The 23,784-nt window shown below is 36.1% G+C and overlaps 1 protein-coding gene across 23 annotated transcripts in view; it reads left to right on the top strand.

The window, feature by feature from the left end:
* SOX6 (SRY-box transcription factor 6) overlaps positions 1 to 23,784 on the top strand; it is a 411,364-nt gene that overhangs the window by 125,236 nt on the left and 262,344 nt on the right. The window contains exon 1 of one of the 23 annotated variants that reach the window (XM_090140517.1): positions 28 to 49. The exons of 19 other annotated variants lie outside the window; for them this stretch is intronic. The gene's annotated coding sequence lies outside the window, so the exon portion shown is untranslated. Of the gene's footprint in view, positions 1 to 27; positions 50 to 18,921; positions 19,192 to 21,929; positions 21,950 to 23,784 lie in introns of those variants that run through there. 3 more of the 23 variants (XM_090140512.1, XM_031614027.2, XM_090140513.1) reach the window with 3 other exon arrangements.

Genomic DNA, 23,784 nt, shown 5'->3' with positions numbered 1-23,784 from the left:
GCTGAAAGTTAGCATCTGAAGGGTGATGTTCTTCCTGCTCTGTTTCATGGTAAGGCTTCCATTTCTGGACTAGATGGAAGTGTTTGGGTTTGGTCTGCCTCATTACTTTTATTATTATTCCCTATTCTTTCTCTGTAATAGTAAATGCTGTTTTCATCACTTGTAACTCAGTTTTGTTTGGTTTGATTAGTAGTTGGTTGGTTGTCCTCCTCATCCCCATTCATAAGATTGGATTGCAAAGGAAATATTTAATTATAAGTGGATTCTGTTATCCCAAAGGTCTCTGATTTCAATCCAGCAAGTAAATGCTAACCTATATTGGTTACAGTTTGGCTGACAGGTTCTCTGTATTATTTAATTGTTTGCTGGAACTCCACAAAAGTATCTGGAAGCCTGGACTGGCATTATGTGGTAGCTTCAGGAAGCATGTGGGTCTTGCAGTGGAAATGGAACTTAATCTACCTCCACACTCATGATGTTTGTTCCTTTTGGGTCTGGTTCGAAGCATTGTAGTGGGGTAGGATGAAGAGGAGAGGCCTGCGTGGCCTGAGGAGCCTCTGCTCTGTGGGTAAATAGAGCCCTTTCAGTTTCTGAGTGTCAGTCAGGAGTGGGCAATGTCTTTATGGGCAGAAAACAGAAAGGAAATTAAGACTACTGCATCTGTGTTAAAAGGTCTCTTGTTCATCAGAAGAAGGAGACAATATAGAAAATGGAGCAGGCAATGTCTGAATAATTGTTTTTTTTTCTGGGCTAGAAATACAGTAACTTCTGTAGCAGATGAATGAAGAGTTGTCATTCTTTTTCTCTCTAATTATCTTGAGTTCATTGTAGATATTTTCTGTGGCAAACCTACTTTCTGTTTATCCAAGACACATCACTGACTGAATAATCAATAAGCCTTTTTCTCCTTCATCTATTCAAGCATAACACTGAAATAATTGAGTGAAAGAAGAGAGGGTCACCATCGCAAATATTTTAGGAGTATTGGCAGTCTCTCTCTTCTACGTACTTGAAGAAAAAATGCTTAAAGATTTACTGATATTCTCTTAATGGTTAGTACTTTTGATAGTATATGTTTATAAATATGCTTTGTATACGCTGGTAGAACTAAGGCATACGAATTAATACTGAGTTGTCAGAGCTAAAACAGAAGATATTCTAAGACATGGTATAAGTTTATGCCCATCCATTGCTTTTTCTTTTTTCGTCTCAATTTGCATTATATCTGTATTATATCACAATCTGTGTTTGTGCTGTACTTTTAATTCATTTGTTCATTTCTTAAAAGGGTATAAAACACTAAAAACAAGGGATTTAAAAACAAAATCGGGTAAAAGTGTAAAATTATTAGGCAAGGATTATATTATATTATGATCAAACTAAATGCATATTAAAATTCCACATTCCCCCTTCTTAGAGAATAACCAATTCTGCCATTTCTTAGAGAACTATATGTGGCTGAAATAATTTTATAGGGCATTAAAAATGTTCTAATAGAAATAATTTTCAGAATGCATTGCACTAATACTGATGATTATTAGTGTTTATTATTAATGACAGAAGTTAATAAAGAAACTGTTACAATAGTGAGAGGAATTCAGAGAAAATATCCTGAACCAAGCTCAGACTGGAGGAGTGCTGGGCTGGAGCTGGGGGTGGCCTTGCAGTGTGATTCAGTCTGCTTTATGTCAGTTGAGGAGCATATCCCAGAGGAAAGAGGAAGGTCAGGGAGAAAACTGTCTTGTTTCTTCCTTTCTTAAACTGCTGCTGTGTCAGCCTGAATGCCCTTTCTGCCTGCTGACTATTGTGTGGGAGGGATGTGCAGATCTCACGTGAGTTAGAGCCTGAAAACACATTTCAATAATCTAAAGAAAATTGGATGTTTTTTGAAATTCACCCAAGAACTTGATAGCAATACTTCCATTAAACATCATCAAATTGTGGCCGTTCACTACACTCATGCACACAAGTATATGCCTTAAACAATTTGTGACCCCTCTGAAAATGTAGTGCTGACAAGATCCTGGTGGAACAAATTGCCTAAACCGGCACCTCATAACGCATGAGAAAGTGTCCATATACCTGCAGTACAACTGCTCACACAGGTGTGAAGACAGGAATTAAGCATCAGGTACATAAAGAAATGATAACTAGGGAAAGTGTATCTGACACTGTTGTGGGACCTATTTAGCTGTGGAGATGTATTTTCATTAGCAGAAATTGTGCTGAAATCTTTCAAACAAGTAACATGGTCGAGAGCAACAATCTAAAAGCAAGTAAGACTGTAAAATAGCATGATTGTTTGGTTAATGTAGTTTTTATTATAAATAGAGTTTCAAGTCAGCATGACTTAATGCTGACCCTCCCAGTACATTAAAAAAAAAAGCACAAAAAACTTGAAACTTAACAGCATGTCAGCAGCTCAATTGTGCATTATTTCAGTATCATTCATAAATTACTCCTGAATCCTTTGACTTAAGAAAAAGAAAATCCCACAAATCCTACTTTTGGTCAGAGCATAAGACCATAATTAACTCGGCATGTGCTTTTGAATTAAGAACACAGTGTTCTAAGCTTTCTTAAAAAGCTTTTAAAAATGTTGGGGGAATACTTTCGTAGAGCCTTATTGACTGAGCTGAGTTTTAACATTTGTCACATCTGAAGTGATGTTAATTAAACATTGTTATTCCCTTCTGTCAATCAAGTAAGGTTAAGCTTTTTTGTTGCTTGAACAAAAAAGGAAGTGAAACAGGTGAAAATACATAAAAACAGCTGTGAAGAAAACAAAAGGAATAACATAGTAGGAATTTAATTAGTCAGAATGTATGGAATATGAAGGAAGTTTAGGTGCTAATTCCAAAGCATGGCATTTTTTGCAGTCCTAATACTGTTTGAATATTTTTGGACTTTTTTGCCAATATGTAATTTATCTAATGAATGTAGAAAATAAATGTAGTAGCCAAAAGTCAGTCTTGGATAACAGCGTATGGTTTTTTTAAAGTCATATTTGCAAACTGTTTTTTAATATACCTATCACTTCTTTTTATTAAACAAAAATGTCAGTAATAAGAATCCTGTTTAAAATTGCTTCATCTCTTTTGTCACTGCAGGATTCTATGGGCGTACTTTAAAGACAAAATGAGTTATTGTTTACATTAGGTATTCAACTAGTGTGGATAACATCTCCCCAAACTATGAATTTCTAAAGGATGTGTATTTATATTCTTTTATTTATGTTAATGTGCGTAAACCTGTGTGTGGGCCAAGTGCAAGAGCTTCTTCAGGAAAAGGTTTTCTAGAACTTACTTTTTTTGAAGAACTGAAAATTGGATTTAATTACATGACTTGAAATGCTGACAATTAAAATCGACTACCAAACATCATACAGGCTTCAACATAACTAACACAATCAGCAATTCTAAGGACAGAACCTAGAAGCAACTACAACACTCTATGTAGACATACAGCTATATGATTTCGTCAGTGTATTTAGCTTGGATGGTGCATTACTGTCATAGGGCTCTATTAAAGTTGTCAGTATTGAAACTTCTGAAGGAGTGAAAAGAACCAAGGAAGAGTTTGTTTTCAGTTTCTTGTTGGTTTATGCTTAATGGGGGGAGAAGCTTCTGTGTGAATAGAATTAAATTCACATGGGGAGTTTGCCCTAAATTTTTAGTTTTGTGCTTTGTCATTGGTCTTTAGGAACAGTATGGCCCATGGAAGATGTAGAATTATGGAAGAGTACCTCAAAAATGTCAGTGCTTTAGAAACTGTGTAGTGATTGACATAATACATAATTTCTTCCATAGCAGCTCCACTTTGGAAAATTCAGAGATCTGTAGGAAAGTGATGTCTGTATTCCTTTTTTTTTTTTTCCCCCTACTGCCTGGATAACAGAGGAAATACAGAAACTTCAGTTAACTAGAATGATTTTTCTTCATTTAATTAAATAAATACCAGTTATTAAAAAAAAACAAAACCACCAAAAACAAAACACACAAATCCCCCCAGTTTTATTATTATATGAGTAAAGCTAGAAAATGTGCACTGAAAATTTCATTTTTTTAAATACTTGGAGTTTAAATACTCAGAAATCTGTTATGGATTTTTTTTTTCTAGTACAATGCTTTGATTTTCTTTTGTAATGTCCCCTTCATTAAAGAATTCCCAAACTTGATGGAACAAGTCCGTGAGCAACCTGAGCTGCTTTAAATGGGAGGCTGGAATTGATGACCTTCAGAGGTTCCTGTCAACCCAGATGAGTCTATGAGCCTTCATTACCTTGATCAACTTCATGGGCTGAGCTGCTGAGCGTAAAAGCACAAAAGCCTGTAGCTTGTATTAAAGAGCCACGCTGAAAAGCTCTGATAGATTGGATAGAAGAGAATACAGTATATACTGGACACTGCATTTTACACTGAGAAAGGAAACAAAACATTTTGCTTAGTTGTATCATTTTTGTTTATAGGAGGTCTCACTTTATCTAGTACACATCTACAGCTATAAAGTATAATCGTGTTATTGAAAGAAAAATCATAAAATTGTTATCGTCTATGAGCATTTTTTAGGGCTCTGTATTTTGGATCTACATTTTATGCATGCCCCCTTCTATTGGGAAATGATAGCAATATTAAGTGCTGCATCTTTAGCCCTTTCAAGTAATCTGGGAGAGCAGAAAACTCTCAGGACTCAATCCTGAAGCAGTTTTGTTTAACAGTACAAGACGTTACCAATTAGCAATTAAATTAATCGATTTGCCCTGCATTAGCTATTAGTTTTGATACTGACTGGTAAGTAACATATTATGCAGCTTTGAAAAAGTCTGTTATACTTTGATCTGCAAATATTTTATTAACAGGGGCTATAAACCACAATGAGTGGCTCAGTTGTGGGTGGTTTTTTCATGCTTATTTTGATGATATAGCAGTATCTTGGGATGACATACTGTAGTGAGTGAGGATAAATATGTGTTGCCAAGGTCTAAACAGCAGCAATATGGAAGTAATTCAGCAGTCAGTTTCACTCAAAGTTTGAAATCTGTGCTGTATTAGAGGTATGCATAGAAGCTGTGTTAATTGCTAGCTTGTTTTCCATATGGTTCTGTTTTTATGGAGCACATTTGTTGCAGATGGTTGGAAAGTGGGTTGGACAGTGTCTAAACTGGCTATGACTAATTCATACAGTGATTATACTATACTTTAATGTTTAACAGTCTCCTTTGTAAATGTCTTTCATTCACAGTTCCCTTGCCATTCAAATGTGGTCCAAGATAATTGAAAACTATTCTTCTTTATTTAAACTTGGCTGTAGAGAAGAGCAAGAGCATGGGGTTTGTAGTCATCTTTTCCCCAATCCAAATTCAAAACCACACCCCAAATTGGTTTCTTCAGATGGGTTATCTCCATCATTATTATGGTTTGCTGAGCGGACTTAGCTGAGGTAATGGACTCTTAAGAAGAGCCACTTGAAGAACTGAAATGACCTTAACAAATGCCCAAGCTGGATTTGTTCACCTCACAGTCCTTGCACCTTTTTGCTTGTTTGTTACTGACTGCAGCCATGTCAGGCACTAATAGCCAGCCCTTGTTTGCAAATTTTAACGTTGCTAACTCAGCCTTGAGTACACTAAATACTGCCATTATGGTGAGGTGAAACTGAAGATACAAACACAGTTCTGTTTTGTTATAGATCAGTGGAATGATGACAGACATGCCAAGAATTAAGCTTGGTGTTTTAAGTGATCATCAGTGAATTCATCCCAAATGAATAGAGGAAATTAAGACATCGCAGATTATCCAGCACTGATGTAGTCATTTCTGAGGAGAGTTTCTCTGGGTATCTCATGAGAAAGCTCATCTGACTGACTTTCTCTTTACTGTAGACTGAGCAAATATTATGGACAAACTCCAGTCTGTGGTTCTTCGTTAAGAAAAAAAGAGAGCTATGGTTCAGTGGTTTTTTACCATTTTTACTGTTGTTTTCTCACATTGTCACTAAAATATTCTCTTTGTTATCTGAATGGGACGTCTGCTGACTGGCCTAGCTTTCTTTACCTGATTGTGTGAAAAGTCTTGGTTAAATCTGTTAGGCCTTGGAGGCCCTGTAACCTGCTAAGTGCTATAGAGCCTGAAAGACATTATGTCCTTGGACTAACTTGTCTCTTCTGCTTACAGCTGGATATGATAGATAAAACAAAAATGCATCAAAGTCCAGGCTAAATGCACTTTTAATACCCTCGTGTTAATGAGTGGTTGCATTTTTTCACCTTAAGGTGTGCAAAAATCCATACACAATAAAGTATTACTTTACAGTAAGGCAGAAGAATAAAACCGACCAAATTTAAAAGAAAGCTTTACTCTGACTGTATCACAAATGTGCTCAATTGGAATGGATAATTTGTTCGAAGTGGTAGGAAATTCACTACTATGGCTAACAACATGGAATAACGCAGAACATCTGGCAGTTAGCAATAAGATGCCTAAACTACTGCTTTGATGCAATAATGCTGTAACTTACAGATTCACATAATTTGTAAGATTTCTTCTGCTCTGTGCAGTGCATTGTCTATGTGAAGCTAAGTTCAGTCTGAAACATGTTTATATTTGATTGGTGTTTTTTAGATTTTTGATATCTGCTAGTTCTTCTCTACAGAAGTAACTATTTAAAATTTCCTTCTTGATATATAAACTTTATGAAAAGAAAAAGATTTTTTAATACTAATTTTAGACATCACTGCAGAACTTTTAGTCAGCTGCTGGCGTCTCAGTCTGAATCTTGGAAAATTAAGAGAATGCACAATGCAATAAAATGTATACTCTGGACTTCATAAGGAGGAAAAATAGTTTCCTGTAAAATTATTTTTCTGAGTCTGTTGCACAACTGCCAAGGCAATCTATTCTTTACTTGTTGATATTTGTTCTCCTTCCTTCCTTCACTTCCATCCTTCCTTCTGTCTGTGCCTAACGTGCACTGGATTTCCTGTATGTGGGAATTCATCTCCTCTTAGGAGATAGCCCTCCCCAGGAGGAGTAATGTCAGGTGCGTAAGATTTCATGTGCTCAGAAACAGGAAAAACTTACTAATTAGGTACGTTTATTAGATATCTGTGGTTTATTATTTATTATCTCATATTAAACATGGTTTAAAGAGTTTTTACTTCTCCAAGTGACGCAATATTGTATTGCTTCTAAAAGATATGATAATTTTCTATAATCTCAGTTGCTTCAGCTCTTCCTATAATTTGTCATATTGCCTAGGTTGCTTTGTCATATACTCCATTACAGAAGTGACACTGAAATTCAAAAGAAATGGACGTTTAAGCTTCTTCCTTACAATCCAGTGTCCCTTGTTCTTAAATCAGAAAAGCAGCACATGTTTTGGCTTCAGGGAGCAGTATGTTCAAGCTCACAGCTGGAAGTACGGTGCTGCACTGATGGTCAGCAGTGATGGGAAGGGAGCAGATAATGAATTTAAAAAACAAATTAACAAACAAACAAAAAACCCCAACACAACAGGAAATAACCCTCAGGATTAAAGGCAAGTGCTTCATTCTTTTCTCTCTCAAAGCTCCTCTATAAATTCCGCACACAGATGAAAGAATTACAAAAAGGAAGACATACAGATTTTAAATATCAACAAAGTATATTTGATTGTGATATTACCTCATATGGAAATAGACAGAATTTCTTTATCATCTTCTAGTTATGGTTCCTAAAATTGTATCTTTTTGGTCATGATTCTTTTCAAAGAAGTAGCAGAGCTAAGCTTTTTCATTTAATTGTAGTAAAATGTTGCCCTAAAGTAGAATATAGAATTATTTTTTTTTACTAGTTCATATAGAAAAACATATAAATGTAATAATATTTTAACTATAGTTTGTACAGATCTCTCCCATTTAAACACTATGCAAATCTTCCATACTGCAGGGCAAACAACTGTGAGACTATAATGTGTGATATAGCAAGCATACACCATAAATTTGATAATCGTACCTGTGAGTTCTTCATATTTCATGCAAAGAATCAGGAGAAGAAAAATAGAGGAAAAAGAACATACAATGGAATATCAGTTTGTAAAATAAATAAGCTTACCTTGATCTTCTGTTGTTGTCTGTGCTAAAAATGCCAATTATATGCCATGAGTTATATGGGAATGTGGGAATACTGTGGAATTAGAATTCCTTTCAGATGTCTTCCATTATTTGAGAAGTCCTGTCATTTTCCCATACGTTCTGGCTGACGAAATAAGGATGGAGGCAAGGGAAGACTACTGTCCAGCTTGTTCATGATATTCAAATGGCAATTGTTTTGGGAAACATGGGTGGGAGGCGATTTTTAAAAGAAAATAAAAAACCCATTTGTTTAACTGCATGGAAACACAAATATTTCACCAAGTGAAGGCTGAGTATGCATTTCATTATGACAAAAGGTGCACGCTTGAGGGCAAAAATAAAGCAAAACACAATCTCTGTCTAGGACCTAATAATTTTCTCTTTGATTATCTTAAAGTTCTGTACAAACTTATAATTTTAACTCTATGGTTTCCCTCAAATCTTCTCCTAACTGCAGTAGGCCTTCAGAAGGAAATATTCACCGAGGTTTGCTGTCAAATGCAAATCTTAGTAGGAAGTTCCTAGGGTTTTGCAGGGAGTCCTTGAGCTCTCCTAAGCTCTTACCTCTCTCATTCTCCTGCCATTAGTGCTGCTCTGATTCCTAAGGCACTTGTTTGCCTTGCACTTGTGGTATCCCCTTTCAGGCACCTCCTCCTTCTTTTCAACTGAGAAATGGCTACATTGCCATCTGCTCTAACTGCTTGGCTATGAAGAAAAGGCTGAGAATAGAAGCTAATAATTTTGCTTAAACATGAGTGTGTGTGTAGGGATGTACACTTGCATACGTATGCACACACGTATCTGAATGTATATGTGTATGTGTATCAACATATAAGTATATCATGAAAAATCAGAAGGCCTGTGTTTTCAAAGTCCATTAGGGATAATCTTGTTTTTCACAAATGTCACAGAACAAGCTTGTTCTCTGTGATTATCAGCAAGATTTCATAACCATACCACGTTTTCTCGTACTCAATGTATGTGACTTACAGCTTGGTGAAACTGAATGAGTACAATAATTTAGGTGGTTCAACTTTGTTTTACTTTGCTGACTAAACCACTTTTGTTTCTAGACAGTTGCAGTCAGCAGTGGGAATTTTGTAAAAATTTAGATGCTGCCCAAAATATGAATGTATATAAAAAAAACGGCACATTAGCAAAGTCTATTAACCTAAACTCTTTGAGAATGGACTATAAATGAGTGTCTGTGCTGTAGTTAAGAATATCTCCTTTCTAACAGGTTATATATTTTAATTCCGTTCTTCAGAAATGAAAGACTTAAAATCATGATAATATGGGCAAAAGAAATGACTGCCCAAAGATTAGATGCTGCACATTATTAAACTGCAACAAGCGTACCTTTGAAGGGATGTTGGAATACATGTGATGTACGCATGTCTAAGCAGCATAGTGGAAGTGTGCGCTTGTAGCACCTTCCAGGTCTGAAGCTCTGCATGGCACAGCTCCAGAGGGATCTGTCAGCCTAAAAGCTGTTGCAGCTGGAGCTGGATTTCAGTCTGAACCTAGGAAAGATATGTACAGGATATAGCATGTAAACAAAGTGCACTCGCTGTCCTGACTTGATAAATTTGTCTGTTCTGATCCACTTTGTGATGCAGTAGTATGGCTGCTTGATTGGGTATTGAAAGTTTTAACGGTAGAAAAAGGAAAAAACAACTTTGTTTTTTTTTCCTTTTCCTCTTTTGAGGGATATCTGTTTCAGACTGCTTAGCAATTTGGTTTCCCTCATACACCTTGTTTTATCAGCAGATCTCAAAGCAGTTTAGAAAGGTGATTTATAAAGTATTGTTTCTCCTGTTTTACACATGGGTAAACCAAGGCATAAAAAAGTAATTAGAATGCTAGGTACAGAGTCAAAAATAGTTCTTTTTCTTCTCTGTGCCTCCTTCCTATGCAACACTGATTGGGAAATCTTGACTAGTGGGAAAATTATAAGTTAAATGCTTGAAGGTGCCTAGGGAATTTTGTTTTGAGGAGAGACTGAAAATCACCACGTGGCTATTTTTTGTACGTGAATGTGAGCCTATGTAATTATATATGCACGATGCCTTTCTGTGTATGAACTTCATGTTGTTTAAACCAGCAAACTTAAATCCCTTAGCAGTTATGTTTGGCCCAGTTTCTCTTGAAACCTAGCATGTGTTTCTATACTGAAATTCAAGCCAAGCTTCCATATAGGTAATTTTCCTTTCACTTAATTGCAGTGAAATTTTCACATAATTTGTGCAGGCTACTTTTGTGTACAAAAATGCATCAATATTTTTTGAAATGCTCATTGAGCATATCATCTGCATGTGGAAGTGCATTGAGTAGCTTTACTATTGCATATAATGTGAAACACTTTATCGACTTAATTTCTGCCTCTTGTTAAAATCAGTGCTGAATTGTGTAGATCAGTATTTTCTTGCAGAAAACAGTTTGGAATACAACAGCCCTACCATTTATTGAAAGCAAGCAGTAATATCTGAAAGAGCAGAGAGCTGTCTGCTTGTGATTCATTTATCTAGTTTATCTTAACGACTTTAAAAATTAGTAGATGTGGAAAAATGAAGGCTACAATTGTGAAGAGTTTAGGGTGTTAGATCAGAAAGTTCATTGGTATGCTCCTAGGGGCAACAGTTACAAAAGAGAGTAAGAAATGTATAAGGGATCCTGTTTGATACATTACATCACAAACCAGGTAGGAATGAAGTTTTGTAATGAGGCAGAATATCTGATTTTGCATGAAGAATTAAATAGTAGTAAGAATTTCTAGAGGTGTATACAGTGATGATAAGTGACCTTTAAATGAAATATTTATGTTACTTATTGCTGTAGTTTTTTGGAGTAACAAAAAACTGGTTTGTATGACTGAAACACAGCATTATGGAAAGCCAAAAAAACCAGACATTTCTGCTTTCTCTTACCTGACACGTGTACAAACTGTGCATATAGCAATACCAGTAGGGACTGACCAGGGTAGAATAGGATGCAGAGAACCTATACAGAAAGGTACATGAAAAAATCTGAGAGAGGCTGTACATAATGAGACAAACTGAAAAAGAGCTGTTATTGGTGCTCAGATATGTGCACTATTCTTATTTCAGGGTACACGATGATAGAGAAAATTGATGCTCAGTGTTAGTGGTTGGGGGCACGTTTACTTGAAGAACAGGATTGGATTTCATTATATGGTGTTATATGGGTTCCATATATACTTCCATATTATATGGGTTCTGTTTGATACAAGTCTGTATAGTGACTTAGCTGTGGGGCAACTTGAATAAAAAGCCAACTTCAGTGCAGAGCATATTGTGACCTTGTGTGCATGAAAGCTGCATTCAGGTGAGAGAGTAGACTGTCTTTTCTGCTCTGCATTGGTCTCCAGAGTCTGTGGGATTATCATGACAGACGTGCTTTGATGGGTCCAGTTGAACTCATAATGAATCAGAGCCCAATCAGTCTCTTATTCTGCACCGCACCAGCATGATTTCTGCATTGCTAGTGTTTCCACTGTGCCATGTCAGTTACTGCTGCTGTGCCAGCCTGAGTCTCGTCAGACTCCTACACTGAAGTCTTAGATTATGGGATTACTGTTGTTCTTTGATTTATAGTATAAGTGGATATTCAGCAAAATCCACAGGACATGGTGCTGCATCCATGTAGGCACAGATTGTTCTAATACTGTCTGTACGCAGACTGTACCCGGACAGGTCTCTAGCTAGTAAATCTGAAATGATGCAGATAATTTGCTATCTAAGCTGCTCTGATCTTAAAGCATGAATTCACGTTCTGTGTAGGATACTAATGCAGATTTTATTACTTGTTCACTAAAAGAGCAATAGTGTATATTGTATATTTTAAGGAACAAATAGAACTTCTGGGGAACGGTGTGGCTGCGTGGTGCATATCAGTGCAGTAACCACTGCAAGATACTTTTAAATACTTTATTAGAATGAATTCTACAAACACAGTTTGTGCACAGCCACAAATGAAAATAATGTGAATTTCCTGGCTGCAAGTTTTTAAGAATGGAGCCACCTATCACTTTGCACAAAGCCTCTATTAGATGCTACTCTATTTGTTTCATAATCTTAGCAGTAAGTTTTCTGTCTCACAGAGATGGTTTGAAAAAATAACAGCTAAGAGGCAACTGAGGAACACACGTGAATGATGCATGTATCTGTGGAAATGGGTTCTCTTACCTCAAGACTTGGTTTCTCTGGCAGCATAACAGTTAAGTTTAAATAAATAAGTAAGGGATGGCAATGGTTGATGACAGTGGTATCTCCAAGTTGTAGAATGCTGTTGTGAAGGTCAGCATATTTTCAACCAGAGTGTGAGTGAGCGCTACTACATAGTTTTTACTAGTGTGTCATTTACCAGTGTTTTTTTTATCAGCTTTTAAACAACTCAAATGCTTGAGGGTTAACTTAGTTGAACTTACTTTTTTTGGAATTAAGTGTATTTTCCTTTTTTACATAGGCCATTTCAGTGACTTACATGTAATTGTTTTCAAGGGCAAGTTGATTTTTTTCAGAATTTGATTGTATTCTGAGGGAGCGTAGTGACAAAAAGGTGGCAGAATCTGGATACTATGTGAAATAGAGCACAGTAATGCAGAGTATAGATGTGTGGGTTTGAGATGAAACCATACCCATGGTCATCTTTATATTATATTTGCTCAAGATGGCTCGCTTGTGGTTTATCTGGGGAGGGATTGAATTGTACTTTCTCTTGAGTTCTGCTTTGGGGAGTGCTGGCATTTGGAATCACACAGGACTTTGTTTCTGGACTGTTGGACTTCTAAGTACAATAGAATGCAATGAGGGATAAAAATGACCGAAAATCCCCTTTGCAGTCATTTTTGTCCCTCACTGGTCATTGAAGTGTGGGAGAGTTCTATGTATGAGGAGCCATTGAGGCGAGCACTGCTCTTAACGTCTCATCCAACTTCCTACTAGTGAGATCTCAGAACACTGTCATCCCATGCTGATGTGTTTGGAGGTGGTTGGACTAGGAAACTTATAGCTAAAGCAGCAAGTTACAGAGAAAGCTTTTTTTCCTCAACTGTTGGTAAAGCAAGCAAACAAACAAACAGGTTGAATGTGATCAATCCTGAGTGTCCAGCTAATTATTCTGGACTTTTCAGGAAGGTATTCTCTGTGGTGCCTGGACCTCTGCTGCCTGGAACCAATCTTGGCGCTGTCAGCAAGCTTTAGCTTCTTTGCTGGTATCGTGTTGTGTGTCTCTAGGTACTGTGTGACATTTCAGCTTGCCAGAGATGTGGCCTCTGTGACCGGAGAAGGGTTGGTTCTGTGAACAGCTTAGGTGGTGCAGAAGACTAAATAAATATTTTTGCAGCTCCAATTTCATAAAGGAAGTTGCAGCACATTCTGTCACTGTATGACAACAGTATTTTTCTTGAAAATTTTGTGTGAAATGAGTAAGCTTGCTAAAACTCAGGATTCAAAAATCAGACCTTCAAATCTGATATGGTTTAAGAAAATATTTTCTGCTTTGCTTGAGTCTTTCAAGTTGCATTGTCAGACTTCCTCCTGTAAAATGTTTTAGAGAAGATATCACAAGTTATGAGGAAGAAATGCAGATTTGGCAGTTTTAGCTTAATTTTATGTTTAATGAACTTCTTACAATAAGTGGGAAACTATAAGGAGACAAAATAAATCTGTTTGGAGTCTTTTCATGCATTATTGCCTTTGTGTAAATAAAGCACTGACGCAGCAAGCTGAGTCTTCCACCTTGAGATTTCCAGAAGTGTACCTGCAGTTTCTACCTGAGAGGGTAAAAGCTTTCCTGCTCTTCTCTGTGCCTTTTGCAAGTGTCAGTGTACCTGTGGTGGTTTCAAATGGTTTTCTCTTCCCTTACAGTCTTACGGTCATCTTTCCAGTTAACATACAACAATCTCTTGTGCTGACTGCTGAACTCTGATCTTTGGCTGGATGCGTGCTTGTTTCTTTAAGCATTTGGAACAGAGTAGACCTGGAGCTGGGTAATTTGTAAAGGCAGGGCATTATTATTATTATTGCTACTTGAAAGGGTCCATATTATTTTGCACAGCAGTGTGGTCACCTGGCAGCAGGTCATTAGCATTTTAGGTTCCTTTCCTTCACAACAATATACAACATACTAATTAGAGGGTTTTGAAAGCTAAGCAACATGTTTTAAAATCAGACATTTTAATTTGCAGCTTTAATAGCTGTGTTATAATAACTGGCTTGACTCGAGGGAGAAGAGGAGAGAAGCACTTCTCATGTTCCAGTGGCAAGGCCCAATATAACGGAGGCCGACAAAATTAAAAACCTTATAATGTGACCTTTGCCTGGGATAAAAGGCTGTTTCATAACAATTTCCTTTTGTTCTTTGTTTAAGCCATTTCTCCAAAAGGAGCCTCCGATTAATCTAAGTAAATGCATCATTACAGTCCTAATCCATGTCCTTCTGTCAGTGTCTGTTTTAATTAAATAAGAAACACTAGCAGAAAGATATCACGCACAAAGCTGTGATTGGAGAAAGAGGGCTGTTTGATCAGAGTGAGATTAAAAAAGGCTTTACTGTTTTGTCCTTTTGCTCTAGATGCCATAATGTAGGTTAAAGGAAGAAAACTTCTCTAATAGTTCAGCACGTTGCTTCCCATTACAGTATTAAAATAACCAGATTTACCAATGAAACTGTCCCAGTCATCCAATTAATTATGTACAGAACATTCGCAGGCAAATGGCACAGCATCATGGTTTGAATGGCTTAACACATTAATATATTTGGAACTGTGTGCACAGTTGCTCAGAAATTGTACTCAAGTACAGGTTTTTTTTATATTAAAGCATTGAGTAAGGTTATTTATAAATGTATGTACTTTTTTTTGTCTTAGTGAATTGTGGCTTACAGATTGTAAGCATGATCTATTGCAATCCTCTGACTTTTTTTTTTTAGAAAAAATATTTTTATTTCTCACAAAATCGGGATCATTACTTTAAAGCAATGAAGAAGCTATTTAATCAACGTTGCAACATCTAGCTCGTTAATATTGCTAAAGCAATACATATGTAAGAGACTCTTCCTCAAGGTAGTGTTTCAAGATCCCTGTGGTGAGGGTTTTCTCCCATATCCAGGCCATTATTTGATGTAATGAAAAGAGAAAGTGTGCAACACAGAGATTGTTAATTAATTTAGCCTAACAAGATGAAGATAAATGAAGCAAAGCATGGATTGAATGAAGCAAGAGGTCTTATTTACAATTTAATACTTCTTTATATTAGGCATTTTTCAATTTACGAGAGAAAAGATCCTGAGTTTAAAGAAAAATGTGCACTGTGAGTGCATGCAAGACAACTCTATGTGAGCAGTTCTATGAACTGTTGAAAATGCCATTTGGATTAACCTTTAACTTTTAAGTTTTCTTTCTCTTTTTTTTTTTTTTTTCCCCCCTCTCCCTTTTTCCCTTTTTGTGTTTTCATTTAGATTTACAGTATGTTGGCAAGAATAATAAAAAATTAAAACCTAAAGTTTTTCCCATTGAAATAAATAACAAAGTTCCCATGGGTACTTGTTGCTAGCCTAACTTCGGTTGTTTCTGGTTGTTTATATTAACCTAGAGTCATGGGCTATTTTTGAGCCATTTATATATAGGAAGATGCATTAAGAGAGGTAGCTATAAAACAAGCAAACAACAACAAAAATACACTGTCACAGTTTTAATTTCTGTTCCAAAGTGTAAATCTATTGCTTATACAGTATTACTTACAAATAGTATGTAATACAATTATTTTTTTTAATTTGGGTTTTATATTTTATAAAATATTTTATTTTTATATATTATTTTATATATTAAAATTTGTATTTTTTCCAGATTGTGTTTATCTTAAATAGTTCATAAACAACTGCTTATTTCATTTCCTCAACAATTAATATAGAAAAAACCCTACAAATATTTTTAGATATCTTTTCTTCCCAGTCCCAATTTGAAATATAGATTAGATTATCCTAAACTAGCAGTAAATTACCATTTACATCAGCTGAGTTACTACCATTTCAAGGTATATTTGTTATTCAGTTTTCCAATGTCTAAGTTAAGGAAATAATTCCATAAAATAATTCCAAAGTCAGTCATTTTTAATAACCAAGCAAATGAAAGAAGTCATATATTGTGACTAACATTAATACACCTTTATAAGTTTTATCTATACCCCAAATGCTAAACTATGACCAAAAATTCTAGTTTCTGCTTTTTTTTTGCCTTCTTCTTCTTCTTCTTCTTTTTTTTTTTTTATTTAATAAATCATCTTCCTTTTTAGAGATGAATTGGATCTGTCCAGTATTTGACCTTCTGTCATTATTTCTGTCTGCAAAGGAAATGCCTTCCTTCCTTTTACAGTATCCAGACAGGACAGTGTTATCTAGTGTCACTGCAAGCATTGGTCTCTACAAATAGCATTATTATGATCCCTCTGTTTTTGTCTTGGGGGTCATGAACAAACCCATGCAACTGCTTCTAAGGATTTCAATAAATAGGACTTTTTATCCAGACAATTGCCTTTTATATTACTTTTAAACAAAACTACTAGTCCATCAAGAGTTTCAAAAGGAAAACAATTCTACAGAGTGCTGGTATGGCAGCACAGACCAATCATTATGGCACCCATTCTCCAGTCCTTTATTTTTCAAGTCCACAACAATAGGTTGTTGATTCAATGGACAAGACCAGAACAATTAAGTTCTCTGTTTAGCAGCAGTGCAGCATTTTAATGCCCTCCTCTAATAATGGTCTCATTATTGTTATTCTAAGACTGGGCCTCAGGAGGAGGAATATTTGCTGGAGGTACGTCATTATTTTGCAAATTTCGATTAGCTCATCATGTTGTCTATACTGTGAAAATCGTAGCTAATTAGGGACGTCAGTTAGACTACCAGCTTTTGAGCTTATGAGTTAAAAGGTAGCACACTTGATAGGCCAGTGATGTGAAAAAGGTGGTAAAAAGGGGGATTAGAGCTGTTGCCTTAGTAACTCTAACTTCCATCTGTGAGGGAACAATGGACCTGTGTTTCTCCTCCACCTTGGTGTAAAAATTGGTTTTGTTTGGAAAGGACAGGGCTTTTTATGACAATCTGGAATTCAGCCTAACTGAGTGTAGTTTTAGTTGTTAGGAGAGCCCATTGAAGGCTAGGAGAGATGAAAGGTCATGGCGAGCTTCAAGGACATGAAAGGTCATTGTCTCTTGGAACAATGGGGGATTGTTCTGCCCCATTATTTCTAGCCAACCACGAAGTCAGGTGATGGAAGAGATACCACCAGCTTAGTCAGGTGAAACAGGAGAGGAAGATAATGCCCCTTCTGAAGAACAAAAGATAGCTATGATTTGCCTTTATTAAACAAAGTTGCACTTATTTGTGACCATCCTCTGAAAAGGGTTGTTTACTGACTTACTATTTCAGCCTGCTTTGTTCAGCACAGCCTCTGTAGGCCATCACATCTCTGGGAAGCAATCCAATGTGTTAGGAAATGTTGTTTAAGCTTTCTTCCCATGAAGAGGAGCCCCCAGGAGTACCACTGATGCGATACTTAACAATAAATTTAGTTGTTGTAGCTTTCTCACATTATTGGTGCTCCTAAAAGGTTTTCCTTCAAACGCACACAGAATAAAATTAACTATAAATATGAAATAAATTTGCTTCAACACTTTATAGCATCTTATCATAAATTCTACAGCAAATATCAGAGAAATTTTACAGCAAACCGCATCAGTTGCTACAGTAGAGAGAGCAGAGACCTACAGTTGTGTAAAAACAGATTTGCTATTGGACTTCTCTTACATAAAGGGAAATAACTAAAGTCTCTTCTGTGCTCAGCAGTTACTTTAGGTGTCCATATCCTTGTGTTTAAGGGAAAAACAAAAATTCTGCAATATTATTTAATAAAACACAGCTTAAGTTTAATACAACACAATTTATGAGGAAAGCACTTCTGTTAGACAAAACTATCATCTCTTATATTTTTTCCTGAGGCATCCAAAAACCCCAAGTAATTGTTTAAAAAAAAAAAAAAAGGAAACAAAAAGCAGGACTTTTCATATGATTTCTCAGTTTTACAGAATGATGTCTTAGACAACCACAAAACAAGTTTTTGTCTTCCCTCTGTCCACAAACAAAGCACATCCCAAGGTCCATCTTTTGCCTCCAAAATAAAGACCAGTTTCTTCAGGTTTAGATTTCCAGATTGCTTCACCTTTTTCTACTAGATCTCTAATACCCTTTCCTGGCTTTCTTTTTATGATCTCTTTACTTCTACACCAGAGCTGCCAAAATACATTGAATTCTTATGAAACTGATAAAATGTGTGTATAATTCACTCCTATTATTTTGGAAAAAATAAAACTACATGTAATTATTAGGTATCCCATCTTAAACGGTGCTGACCTTGTTTGAACTCCCCTTTTTAGCTATTCTGGGCCTCTCTTATCTCAGTTTTACTCCCAGCCACTCTTGCTCTTGCTTTCTGACAACACAGATGGACGGCCTTGCACGAACTGATAAGTGTGGTAATTTTTCAGCACAGTATTCAATAATAAAAAATGTTATTTTCAGAGTTCAGCAGACGTGTCATATTTACACGTACACTGAAGAGGCAAGTAGCTATTTGGGAGCATGCTGTCTTTTGAGCCAGTGGACTTACCAGCTTTCAGTTTGTGGATGCTTTGGTTTACATAGCTCCTAGGTTTAGTAAGTAGAGTCTCTAAGGAAAAGAAAATCTTATTTTAAATATTAATAAGTTTTTAGCTTTTTGAAATAATCTAGTCTTAAGCTTCCTCTTTAGAACTGTATTTATTATGTGTGCTTACTATTCAATATTTTGTTACTTTCATATTAAAATGAACTGCACAGTGTAGCCTGCTGAATTCAAAATGGGAGCTATACAAAGGGTTAACCAGCAGAGAATTACAAATGAACTATCAGGAAAGTTGATTATTAATCCAGCAAGAGAGAAAATATCCTTCCAGTTAGCAAGAATTAGTACCTGAAGAGCTGATAATATTGTTCGGACTGTCGGTGTGGAATGGCAAAGCCAGGTAAGCCAGACATCTTCTCAAAGAAATAAAATCTTTTATTTGTTTTTCACTGAAGAATTTAGATTTTAAAGAATCGTAGTTGATTTACTTAAGCTGTCAGGAGATGAAACAGCATGTGTTGATCCTCAATTTCCTCAAATGAATGAAATCAAATTGTGCTTTAATGTTGGTAAGAAGAACTATGGAGTATATTTAACTGTGAAATATCTTGACAGTTTTTTATTGTCTTGTGGCTAAATGTGAGAACTGATCACAAAACCTGAAGAGCTCTTTGGAAGCTTTTATGTTGCAGAGCTTTTTCACTCACAGGGTTATTAGACTTCAGTTTTCACATAGTACGAACGACATATTCAAATTTGTTTGGAAATACTGCAAACGTGTTTGTTTTCATTAAAAATATTTTTTTTTTTTTGGAGGGGCTTCAAAATCTATGATCTTGAGTTAGAAGAAAATGGATGTTTGGTAAACATGCCACCATGTTTATATTGAGAATTGCAAATCAAACCATTATATCAATCGGACATAATCTTCTAATTTTACTGATTTTACTGAAGTCTCATAACTCTGTCGTGGGAAAACTTTGAAATTTGCCTTCTATATTTATATTGATTATATTAATCAATAGGTAGTGTGAGCACTTATATTTTCAACAGCCTTCAATATTTTGTTTACTATATGTGTAAAATGTTGTAAATAGTAGGCGCTAAATACCGTAGAACTTAGAAAGTGTTTACAGCGTTGTATGATATTTTTTTTCCTAAGTTGGATGCTGTCACTTGAATTAGTAGCTTTTAAAAAAATTCTGATTTGCTTGTAGAATGGTATTAAATATGCATATAGTGTTGCTAGAATATATGCTGTGGTGAAAGAGAGTTTGTAATTCTCAGGTTTTAACTTATTTCTGTGTAACAGCCTGAAAGCTGCCTGACAGAGATTGTGGTGTTATAAGAATTTAAAAAGAAAAACAACAGATTAAAAGCAAAGCAACCTTAGTCTGGAGACTGAGCTCCTGTAGCAATTTAGTTCGACGTGGAAACCTTTCATGAGCCACACAGAAAAGAAGAAATTTTTTGATATGGCCTGGGGCAAAGGCGAAAGGGAAAGAAGGGAGGAACAGGCAGTGAGGAAAGTGAAAAGGGAAGTGACATTGGTTGACAGGCCTCGCTGTTTTACCTGTGACTTTGGCCTACTCGAGCAGAGGCAGCTTCTCTAAAGAGTGGCTCATCAAATTTGAGTAAAGAGAAATCCCAGAATTTCTGAGGATGAAGCTGGCAGGGCAACAGATAGAGTTGTTTTGGAAGCTCTGCTAAACATTCTGATATAGAGTAATAAATAACTTCTTGTGGCACATTTTATCCTAGTATTTTTTTTTAGAAGAAGGACATCACAAATAAGCTGCTTTGTCTGACTTTGAACACTAAAATCTAGGGAATATATAAAGAGCAAGAAAACCAATGATGCAGAATTATCAACACAGGAAATGATATACGTGGAAAAACAAGATTGTAATTAGTGGAGGAAAGTAAGAAACTGATTAGAGGAATGAAGTTTCCCAGATGTTTAAGGCAAAAATGAAAGTTAAATTAGAGAAGCTCTGCTAACTAGTGTTGGAGAAGAATGCTTGCTTCAGAATGGGAAAGCTACTCGTAAAATTAAGAAAGAGCTGGCAACTGAGTTGAGCTCAAATGTTTTACTGCACGAGTGAATCTTTGGAATGCTCTGCTTGGAACATCATCAGGAACAACCAGTGTAGGTCTGTGGAAAAGAAAACAACAAAACAACAGCAGCGCAAGCCCAAGAAAATTAAACTTGCTGTGTGATTATTTGGAACGATTAAAGGTTGTTGTACTGCTTATGTGCGTACTAATCCTGAAATGAGGCAAACTGTTTGGGTTTTGTAGAAGTATTTCAGGATTTACTGTATTTTCTGTGCACGTGTAGCTGACTTCTGAGCTGTAGCACTGTTCTGGTTCAAGTGACAGACTTTAATAATCATTTTCAAATCTATTGTGTTAGTTTATTAGCAGAATCCTAAATCATCAAATGCCAGCTACCTGCACCTAAAGAGAAATAGTCTTGGAAAACCTCAGCTCTAAGCTGCTGTAAATTATCTGTTATTTAACTTTTATAATTTATAGTGATATGATAGAAGTAGTATTCTTAAATATAAAAAGAAGAAAAATGAGCAGAAACTCTTTTGTGCTCATTCCAGTGATTAATTTCAAACTTAACAGCATAATATAAAGTAAAAAAGTCCCTCCACAGCCATTTCTTCAGGGTTCTACTTTTCCTTGCTTTTGTGCCAGTTGTAGCTTTTCAGTTGTCTGTTTAAAACAGAAGAAAATTTAAAAAAAAGTTTGCCTTAGCTTCATGTGTCTGGAATAGGTTGATAAGAACATCATCTGATTTAGTAGAACTAGTTTCATGTTAAGAGAAATTGCTGCCTTTTCTTCAATGCAGACTGCCTTGCTCCTGGCCTGCTCAAAGGCTCGAGGCTTTGTGATGAATTTCCAGAGTAATTTCCAGAGGTTTCTGACTAACCAGTTGTACATCTGGAAACAGCTGCAATTTAGGAGCAGCTGCTGAAGCAGCTTACCTGAGGCAAGCAAACCCTTCCCATTGTGACGTGGTTGGGACTGTAAGGTGACACAACCTATGGGGTGGAGCTTGAATATCTACATGTTGCTTCATTCTTTACTTTATAAAAGCCTGGTGCTAGCAAGATGATTGTCTACAGAAACAGATGGCCAAAGCAAAGGTTGGGCCAGAGTTTTTTGTTTCTTGGACCACACCTCATCTTTGATGACAGTATTAGAGAGAGAATATGTTTCAGTTCATTAGGAGCTCAGTGAGGCTATGTGGATAACACTGAAGTATTTTATAAGATTCAGTGTAAAGCTGCATAGTTCAAGGAAGCTCATGTCTTATTAGCTATGGCTAAGGTCAGTTATCCACACAATGAGGGGGAAACTCTTTCATAAACAAGTAGATAAATATGGTGCAGCTGGTGCTTTGCTGTGCTTTGGGCTACTGCATTACCAAAGGAGCTCACGGTCAGCTCCAGCTCTTGAAGAGTCCTTGCAGAGCATCAGCAGCTTTGTGTGGCTGGATGCAAAATTACTAGGTTGCATCATAAAAAAAAGGATAAATTCAGGGCAAAAGAGACAAGGGAGGATATATGTAGAAACACAAGTCTACTTTTAGAAGAAGGTAAAATTTAAAATGTTAGAACTGAAAAGTATTTAAACCTATGAAATTGAAATAACTAAATAAAGCAGACCACCAAGCCTGATGTTTTGTGGGTTTTACTTTCAGCACAAGCTGCTAAGTGTTCAGTGCTTTTAGAAAATGCCAAGGTTTGTAGGTATCCATCATCTCTTGATCAATCACTGATAATGTAGAGAGAAATCTTTGAAGATTTCATTTTGGCTGTGGGACTTGCATTTTTACTGTCTGACGGAAAACAGTATTTTAAGCAGCTGCAAAGTGAGAATAGCATGAAGAGTTAATTGAATATGTTGTTAGGGGAAAATATTTTGTTCCTTTTTTTCCTCATTAGAAGTTACACGTGTTCTTTATTATATCCAATATATTTCAATAGTGTTTTAAAAGACACATGAAACAGTGAATTTTTGAAGACACGTTATTTTATTTTCAGCTACTAAGTCCTGGGTTAATCAAACGTGTCATTTTTTTTGGTTTTGTGGTAGAAGTGGATGATAGTTCCTAACATCCATAGAAGCATAAAACGTAATCCCCTTATTGTTTTGCTACACAGGCTTTGGTTGTATTTTATAGATGTTATGGAGAATCTGTTAGTATTTCTTCCAAGATAATACAAATCAGCATTTGTGCAGTTATTAACTATTCCAAATGTCTTAATTGTAGCTAAAAAACAACAACAACAACAAAAACACACAGACAAACACAGCACAAAACAAAACAGCAAATCCCAACAAATTAGCTCCAATAGTATTCACCAAAGTTTGTGAGAGCCAAAGGACAGTAGATCGACTGTTGTCCCACAAACTGCTCTATTTTACTAACCAGACTGATGAGGTGGGGCTTTGCAGGTGTTCAGTGTAGGAGGTAAGCAGCAGTATTCCTGCAAAACAGAGGTTTGTCAGGACCTCTAATTAAACAGGACAGACTGACCAACCTCTATTGCCCTGGGAGAAAGGCAAAGTTGGGTGCTTCTGAGCTATAATGCACAGATGCTGCAACTGCTTAGGGACATCAGGAAAGGAGATGATCCTCTTTTGGCCTCTCTGCTGAATGGATAGGGGTGACTCATGTAGGCTGTATATCACAGTTCCTCTGACATATAGTAGTTTATGTGCATGTGCAAGTTTCCTACCATTTTACGGTGAGAGAATCATCTATTAAACTTGAGTGTGAATTACAGCAGGCAAATCCTAACTATTTACATTCATCTTTTTTCAAACAGACTTTTCATTGTGACATTTATTTAATTTAGACTTAAAGATATTTGTTCTACTCTCCTATTAACTTGAATTAAAAAAAAAAGACACAACATATACGCAAGCATACATCTGAATTTTCCCGTGAAAAACGTGACTTAAATCATACATT

The sequence above is a fragment of the Phasianus colchicus genome, chromosome 5, assembly GCF_987193195.1.
Source record: "Phasianus colchicus chromosome 5, bPhaCol1.hap1.1, whole genome shotgun sequence".
NCBI classification, from domain to species: domain Eukaryota; kingdom Metazoa; phylum Chordata; class Aves; order Galliformes; family Phasianidae; genus Phasianus; species Phasianus colchicus.
This window is presented reverse-complemented; position numbering and strand designations above follow the sequence as displayed.